Raw genomic sequence first — 9,481 nt, 5'->3', positions numbered from 1 at the left:
ACTTGACTTAAAAAAAAAAAAAATTTTTTTTAAAGTGGGCGTGTTCTTTATCCCATTTTGCTAATTTTTATTTAGCACATATATAGTAATAGTAGTAACGTTCCTGCCAAATTTCATCATGTTATCTACAACGGCTGCCAAATTACGGCTGGCAAAACTTTCAAATTACCTTCTTTCAAAAGTGGGCGGTGCCACGCCCATTGTCCAAAACTTTACTAATTTTCTATTCTACGTCACAGGCTCAACCCACCTACCAAGTTTCATCGCTTTGTCCGTCTTTGGTAATGAATTATCGCACTTTTTGGATTTTTCGAAATTTTCGATATCGAAAAAGCGGGCGTGGTTATAGTCCGATTTCGTTCATTTTAAGAGATGAGTGCCCAGGAACTTACATACCAAATTTCATCAAGACACCTCAAAATTTACTCAAGTTATCGTGTTTACGGACGGACGGACATGGCTAAATAAATATCTTTTTTCGCCCAGATCATTTTGATATATAGAAGGCTATATCTATCTCGATTAGTTTATGCCTTTACGGATTGCCGTTATGCGAACAAAGTTAATATACTCTGTGAGCTCTGCTCAGCTGAGTATAAAAATCACTTATTTGAGTTTCAAGTCCACCCTAATGGTACATTGTGCATAAAGATACTCAGTATATAAATAATTACATACATATATATGTATATATGTGTATGGATATATTCATTCAAACGTACGCAAACGAATGAATTGTTTTTGAGCTGAATAATTAAGCTGAACAGCTTGGTTGTCATATAAATTCCATAATACATTGTAATTAAATTTTCTTTCTAAGCTATGTATTATTATTTGTACAAACATTTTTGTATGAATGTATGAATTTACACATACATATGTATGTGCTACAGTTTTGGCAGAAGAATTTATGCAGACATAATTTGTGGTAGTCATATGTTGAGCTAAGTTTACTCATATACGTACATAAATACTGTGATATTAAAAGGATAACATAATCATACATACATACTTACTATACATGTAATTAGTTTCGATATAAGAGCTTATAGCCTACTTACTGGCGCTGTAAGATTTAGCTTTTTCTAGCATATTGATGCGTACCAAGTAATTAATGCTCTGATATGATTACAAAAATCCATATAAACTTTGAATCTAGATTCTAGAATATATGGAGAAATAAACAATGAACTTAATTACATTCGAATTAAGTTGAAGAAGCTTAAGATTTTTGCGCATAGATGTGTACAAATTTGGGTTATCTTTTTTCTCATATCGCAAAAAACTTCATTTCTAAACTTTGCCACTGTTTCACAAATTTGTCGTTATTTTTAATATATATTTAGGTAGACATACTTATAACTCTACAACATTCCGTTATTAAAGCACATTTTTGTCTACAGTTTGGTCGCACCATATTCCATTATCTGAGATTTTGTCACAACGACTGAAGGATAATAGCAGCTACACCTCTTAAGACATCAACGTGCCTACCTGACTGACAACATATTTGTCTAATTTCTAATCACGGTTATCAATAATCTAATTTAACAACGCTGTTCCAGTAGCCGCAAAAGAACTTAGTACGCGAATATAGTACAAATGAGTTATATCATTTTAACCGCCAAAGTGGGGATAAAAAATTTATAAGGTACCTGTAACCAAATATAGACAAATAAAACAGTTGCACAATGCTCTTTAAAATCCGTGGGATCTTCAAACTCCCGCACTTACACCGTGTCCCGAGGTATTTAGGTATAAAATTGTAAATTGATTGTTATTCCGTTTATTCAAAAAGTGAATAGTAATGGTAATGGGATTGGTAATTTTTAGTGCTAATGGCTTTGTGGTAATAATGATAATGGTAATTAGTAAGGGTAACCGTGGTGTGATGGTAGCGTGCTCCGCCTATCACACCGTATGCCCTGGGTTCAACTCCCGGGCAAAGCAACATCAAAATTTTAGAAATAAGATTTTTCAATTAGAAGAAATTTTTTCTAAGCGGGGTCGCCCCTCGGCAGTGTCTGGCAAGCGCTCCGATTGTATTTCTGCCATGAAAAGCTCTCAGTGAAAACTCATCTGCCTTGCAGATGCCGTTCGGAGTCGGCATAAAACATGTAGGTCCCGTCCGGCCAATTTGTAGGGAAAAATCAAGAGGAGCACGACGCAAATCGGAAGAGAAGCTCGGCCTTAGATCTCTTCGGAGGTTATCGCGCCTTACATTTATTTTTTTATTTAATTAGTAAGGGTAATTAGTAATGGTAATTCTAGTGATGGTGGTATTTGACATCGTTAATAATAATGCATTTCGTTATGATAATAATAAAAGTTGTTGTTGTAGTAATTAATGATAATGGTAACAGTAATAGAATATCATCGATAAATTACACGCCACTACAAAAAAATTTTGTTCTTTGTCCTAAAGTTTATTTCATGATTTTCTGTTTTATTATAAACAAAAACGAAAAGAAAATACCTTTTTTCGGTATAAAGTTTGCTTTCGTAATAGTTATAGTAATAACACTCATGGCGCTAGAGTGATAACTAAACAACGATCAGGTGTTTTGTACAAATCTAGAATAACCTAAAATGACGTCGCGAAAGTTTAAATATGAAGCTGATGCTTTTTGTTATATATGTGGGCAGTTTACTAAAGCTGGAGATATAAAATACGAATTAAATACATCTATCATCCTCTGTGAAGCATACGAAGCATATTTTGGCTGTCCTGTTTGGAATCAATACAAGACATGGGCCCCACATGTTGCTTGTAGTTATTGTAAAAGTTGTATGGAAGGTAAGCAAATTTTAGTTAAAAAGTAAATTAAATAAAGTAGACATATTGATTTCTCTTTCTATATTTTAGGTTGGTATCGAGGTGATAAAAGATCTATGAAATTTGCAACACCAACAATCTGACGAGAACCAAAAGAACACGTTAAAGACTGCTAGTTTTGCATTGTGAATACGTGTAAAAGACGAGAAGTAAAAATGCAAAAGCTATCGATTATCCTGATATTGAATCTTCTTTTACTCCAGTCGCACACGATTTGACACGACCAGTACTACAGCCACCGAAAAAAATAATCGCAGAGTAGTGGCTCATCTCTTAGTTCTTATAAAAGCAATGCCGATAAGAAGTTTTTACCGACACCAGAACAACGAAAACAGCATTCCATCACTACTGAAGATTTTAATGACTTTATTAGAGATTTAAATTTACCAAAAAGTAAAGCAGAGCTTTTCGGCTATTCTTCGAACAATGTTATCAACGCCAATATAATGAAAACATGATCGGAGACTATATTTGAGGTTCATTGATGGATCGTACCTATGAACATAAAAGAAAAAGTAAAAGTGTACACTTTTAAATCATTTTCCACATTTTTGTAAGTTATTTCGACATTAAAACTTAATCTTAATATATAAAAAACACGTGTCACAACATTTATGGCCGCGATGGACTCCTAAACTACTGAACCGATTTTGAATTTGTTTTGCACCCCGTGTGTAGTTTGATTTAACTTGAGAGATAGGATAGGTTATATCTCAGTTTATAGTCTCAATATTATTTTTTTTGCAAATTTCTTTTATTTGTTTATACGTAATAATAAAATGTTACGTATACGCAGTGGCACTCATATTTTCAGGTGGTGCGGATATAATTCCGTGTAATTGCTTGGTGTTTAATTAAACACCTTCTTATCAATAAAAAATATTATAGCGAATGATATCAAGTATAGCACATCACCAGGCACGCCGAGGGGGCCCGCGATTTAGAGGTACTATGACATTTTTTTTAATTCAGGAGAGTCTTTAGTTGTGTAGAGGATAATACCCCTGGGTGAATAGGGTCTCCATATATAGGCAAAAACGTGGGCCAGTGAATGCCTAGATAGTGTTTATACAATATGGATATCAAATGAAAGCTGTTGATGAGTGCTTTAGTACAGAGTAATATATTATCCAGAGACGGACTGGGACTGGGATTAGGACTAGGACTGTGACTGAGAATCGGAGTGGGACTGGGACTGGGATTGGAATAAAATACATACCACCCTCTGGAACATGCAATAAGGGATGCAGAAGAATGAGAAGAAATAGAGAGAAGAGAAAAGAAAGAAGGAGATTGAGAAAGAGATAGAATGAGACGAAGATGGAGATAGATGAAGCGAAAGAGACGGAGGGAGGAGTGAATAAAAGGATTAGAAAGAAATGAAGAGGGGGAGGGCAGAGTAAGACGGAAAAAGCTTATTAAAATGTATGCAAATAGGCCAAATTTAGGGCAGGACAACGTCTGCCGGGTCTTCTAGTAAAAATATTTATTTGAATTGTTTCATTTTCAAGTAAATACTAAAACCACAGATTTTGAAAAATTGCGTTCATGCCATATATTTTTTCCCCTAAATTACGACCTAAAGAATTGAAATTTAATGCTATGAAGTCAAAGTAAAATTTTGTGTTGACCCGTGCTATTCGCACAACATCAACAACTTCCGTTTTCCTTTGTTAAAAAACTAAAAAAAAAAAAAATGAAATCAAAGGCGCACAAGGCAGATTAAGTACTGTTTCGAAATGAAAGTGCTCGCTTTATTCTACTTGTAATTCGCCGTTGCCCTTACATGGGTTCTTATCTTTGTTCGCCGTTTTAATCCCGATTGTTTTTTTGTTTTGGTTTTTGGAAACCTTTTTTTAAGCGGCTTTTGAGTATAAATTTTTTTTACTAAATAATTACATTTTTTCATGCTCTTATTCTACAATTGGCGGTGCAGCTTTGAAAATAAATTGAATGTGTAATTTGTCGTTTCGAAACACTTTACAGTTTTTGCAGCAGTCGCTGTTCCACTGGCACTCAAACTATTAATTATTTTTTTTAGAATCCGTTTGGACTTTAAACTTCTAAGCCTCAGTTTAAATGAGAGAAAGGGTTTCGCAGGTCTCTAATGTGTATTCCCTAATTTGTATTTGTTTATATATTTATTTTCTACGGCGTAAGCCTGCAGATACATCGTAATCTAGGAAATAGATATTTCTAAAGAAAGTTTGGGAAGCGCTTGTATAAATCTTTCTGATCAGTCTTGTTGGCAATTTTATATAGTTCCGTTGTGATATTCTATTAAGACAGAAATTGTAAGAAAGTGGCAAAGAGAGCAATTTTAAAGAGGGCACACTTCGCTGTACCTCCTAATAAAAGAATAACCACCCAAGAGCTCTGGAAAAAATATATACCACTGAGGAGCGACAACATACAAACTTAAATTTTTATTTGAATTTCATTTATTTGTGCAATTTTTTTTATTCACACAATAATAAGCACACCACCTTCGCTATCCTCCCGCCACTCACTCGACCAGTCGACCGCCAGTGCTTGTCCATTGTCCCTTGTCAATTTTTGTTTGAAATGAGCGAAGCGTGCAAAACACAGGACAATTGGAAGGTTGGCATTGGGCAGAGAAGAAAATCTCATTAAAATTGTGCAACTTTTTGCCTTATTAACAAACGAGCAACAAAAAAAAAAACAACAAAAACAAAAACAAGCAAGTTATAACAACAACGTGAAACATAACAACAATCACAAAATGACAACAAAAGATTGCGAAGAAAAATTAAAAAAATGCGCATAAAACAAACAAACCAAAAAGAAGGATGAAAAAAAATAAATAAAAATAAATGTGAAAAACAAAAAAATTTAATGGAGTAAAATTCTTATGAGCATAAAGTCATCTCGTTGGCCATTAAGACGAAGGGCTCAATTGCCGGCACTTCAGTTACCGCGGCTTTTGTCTTCTTTTTTTATTTTTTTATACTCAGTTGAGCAGAGCTTACAGAGTATATTAACTTTGATTGGGTAACGGTTGGTTGTACAGTTATAACGGAATCTAGATAGATATAGACTTCCATATATCAAAATCATCAGTATCGAAAAAAAAAATTTGATTGAGCCATGTCCGTCCGTCCGTCCGTTAACACGATAACTTGAGTAAATTTTGAGGTATCTTGATGAAATTTGCTATGTAGGTTCCTGGGCACTCATCTCAGATCGCTATTTAAAATGAACGATATCGGACTATAACCACTCCCACTTTTTCGATATCGAAAATTTCGAAAAACCGAAAAAGTGCGATAATCCATTACGAAAGACGGATAAAGCGATGAAACTTGGTAGGTGAGTTGAACTTATGACACAGAATAGAAAATTAGTAAAATTTTGGACATCCACCTTTATAGTGATATCCCTAAATGGCGTCCACCTATAGAACTATGGCCCACTCCCTTTTAAAATACTCTTTAATACCTTCCATTTGATACCCATGACATACAAACACATTGCAGGGTTAGGTTCATTTTCCTACATGGAGATTTTCCCTTATTTTGTCTCCATAGCTCTCAGCTGAGTGTGTAATGTTCGGTTACACCCGAACTTAGCCTTCCTTACTTGTTACATTTTAATTTTACTCTAGCGCTTTTATTTCATTTGTTGTTTTTGTTTTTTATTAACAGCGCGCTACTTTTTTCGTTTTCTCGCTGCTGACCAATTTGCCATTGTTATTTCCGCTTTTCATTCTAATTACAAAAAAAAAATTGCTTTGCTTTATGGTTTTTTGTTATTTTTCTCCTGCTTTTGTGCGCAATTTTTTCTCTTTTTTCCCTGCTGTTTTTGGCATCTTTTCGTAAAACAAGAAAAATTACGTTAAATAAATAAATTTACATAAGCTTGTAACATTCAAAAATAACAATAATTAGATGCGAATTCCACGCACCCGCGCCTTAACTCTGCACATACCTTGCGCTACCCCCACCCATACCACTTTTTATTTTGTATTTTTTTAAGGTTTCTTTTAATGTTTTGCTTGCTTTTATTTAAAAAAAAAGATTAGTTGTTTCGGTGGATGTTTTAACTCGTGCGCTCAAAGACGTTCCCTTGTAGCAAACATTCGCTTCTTCCTTTCGGCCTTGGCCTCACCTCAATGTTCGTGTCAGTTATTCGAATGTAATTAAAACAAAATTTACAAATTTATCTTATTTGTTTAATATACAATGTTTCCCTTAAAAAAAGAAACAAAATGCCTTTTGAAGAAAATGTGGAGCTTTTTGGCATTAAGTTGTCTCAGCTTACTGTGAAAAAAACGTTAAATTTATGAGTATAACCCAAAATGGCCGCTTGTCAGTTAGTTGGCATGGTATACTTAAAAATGTAATTAGCGTAAATTTTTAAATGTTAAGCATAATCGAGCTCATTTCAGATAAACAAATATTACACATAAATACCAAAGGGATTTTCTTTGAATGAAATGGACTTTTTAAGTGATTTAGTACTTCCACTCTTACGCCCGAATTTTGATGCGTAAGTACCCAGTAATATAATTGACTTGAAAAAAAAAAACACTCGATTTTGCCCCCTTCACTTTCAGTCAAGATCTGCTAGCAGGGCATGTGTGTATCCTACTCGTAAAATAATTTATTTATTTATTTATTTAGAATGTGTGGGTGTACATGTAAGACTGAGTCTTTTAAAGTACAATACGAAATTGGAAATTAAAAAAAAAAAAAAAAAAAAAAAAATTTTAAATCTTAGGTCTATTACAATTCGCAAGTAACTTACAACATAAACGTAGTATTTTAAATTCAAAGCTGATTTAATATTAATATTATATTTGTAATTTTAATGTTTTTAAATTAAAAGAAGTAAAGTTGGAACTTAAGATTTAAGCGGTTAGGCTTAAGGATTGCCTTCATGTTAGAAGTTACGTTTACACTGTAACCAAATTTAATTTTTTGCGGCCCTCCCACCCCACTTAAAAATAATAATGCTTTTTAAATTACAAAAGTAAAGCTTAAAGCGGTTCGTTTTATCGGTAGTTAACCGGTTAAGCTTAGCGGCAAGTTTAGTATTTAGTCACACAAATAAGCTAACCGGTTAGTTTAAGCGGTAGTTAACCGGTCAAGCTTACCGGTATGTTTACGTATTAGTTAAGCATTCAAGCTAAATGATTACTTTCAAGATAAAAGTTACACTTACACTGCAAACCCATTTAATTATTTGCATCCCACGCACCACCGTAAAAATATCCTTGGCATCACACAGATACCCAGCAGAGTTTTGCTTTCATGGTATAATCGGAGACATGTAGTTCTTATTGGGGGTGACCAATTACCACCTTGTTGAGACAGTGGTTGCAGTTCTGTGTTGGGTTAAAAGAACTTGTCTGTTAAAAAGTCTATTGAGGCTGACCTGCGATGGACCACGGTTTAAAGGAATCCAAGCTTTTCCCACATTAATTTTTAGAACATTGTGTGGGCTTTGCACTTATCCAAGTTCGGAATAATTTCGAAATAGTTTTTAGATAATTTCATTACCGTTTGGTGTTTGTTTTGGGAATATTTCGGGACAATTTTCGAGCTTATTTCAATCCTTCTTGAACTATTTTGGTTATGTGAGTTTTAAGCGGGGATTACCCTCATTGCGTTAAATGTATGAAAACATTTAGGTTAAGTTAGGTGGTAGCTGCCCTGATAAGGATAGCTCACTTGGACAACACGAAGGTCCGTTGTGATACCACATACATCAAAAATAACGGTGACTTAGATCTAGCTACTTAGAGAATCGTTGAGTAGCAACGATAAAGCTGCGAATGATACCGATCTCAACTTTGGATAAATCCTCGGGAGATCCAAGTGAGTCGCGACCGAAGTACTTTCGCCTAGTTCTGGCAAAAGCTGGGCAATCAAGCATAAAGTGATTTGGCGATTATACCTCATCGTCTTCCATACAGCTGCAGCAGGATGGAGTTTCCAGTACATTGAGGCGTCTCGCATACCCATGAGACAATGCCCTGTCAAAACCCCATTGACCATTGATATGTGAGCCTCAGTGAATCCAATTATTTCAGCAGACCTCCTGCCATCCACTTTCGCCAGAAAGATCTTGCTACTCCTCAAGACGTGGTGTCCGCCCAATGTTTGCTGAGCTGACTCGAGGCCCAGCTATCGAGAAGAAATCCACAGGTGGCCAGCGGAATCCCGAAATCCCTACAGCCATCTTCATCCGGTTCAGTTGTACCGATGCGGGTTAAGAGATCCGCTTGACAGTTACCCGGGATATCACTATGGCCCGGTACCCAGATAATCTTAATTGTAAAATAATTCGATGCAATCCCAAGCGAGGTCAGGCACTCCCCAACCACCCTCGATCGCACTGTAGTTGAGCTCAAGGCCTTGATAGCCGCTTGCCTATCAGAGTAGATGTTAAATTCCCTAACCGAAGTAGCACTGGATAGCATTCCCTACACAGTCCTTAATCGCAGCAACTTGGGCTTGGAATACACTGCAGTGATCAGCCAACTTAAACTTGCGGCTTACATTTAGCTCTTGACAAAAGACAAATACATCAATACATGAAAATATGCGTAACATAAATTGAGAGTAGCCAGTTCGGTGGTCAAACTTGAAGGTTATTGAAAATGTTACTCCGAAACACTCC

Source organism: Eurosta solidaginis, chromosome 2, assembly GCF_040869045.1.
Source record: "Eurosta solidaginis isolate ZX-2024a chromosome 2, ASM4086904v1, whole genome shotgun sequence".
Classification (NCBI taxonomy): domain Eukaryota; kingdom Metazoa; phylum Arthropoda; class Insecta; order Diptera; family Tephritidae; genus Eurosta; species Eurosta solidaginis.
This window is presented reverse-complemented; position numbering follows the sequence as displayed.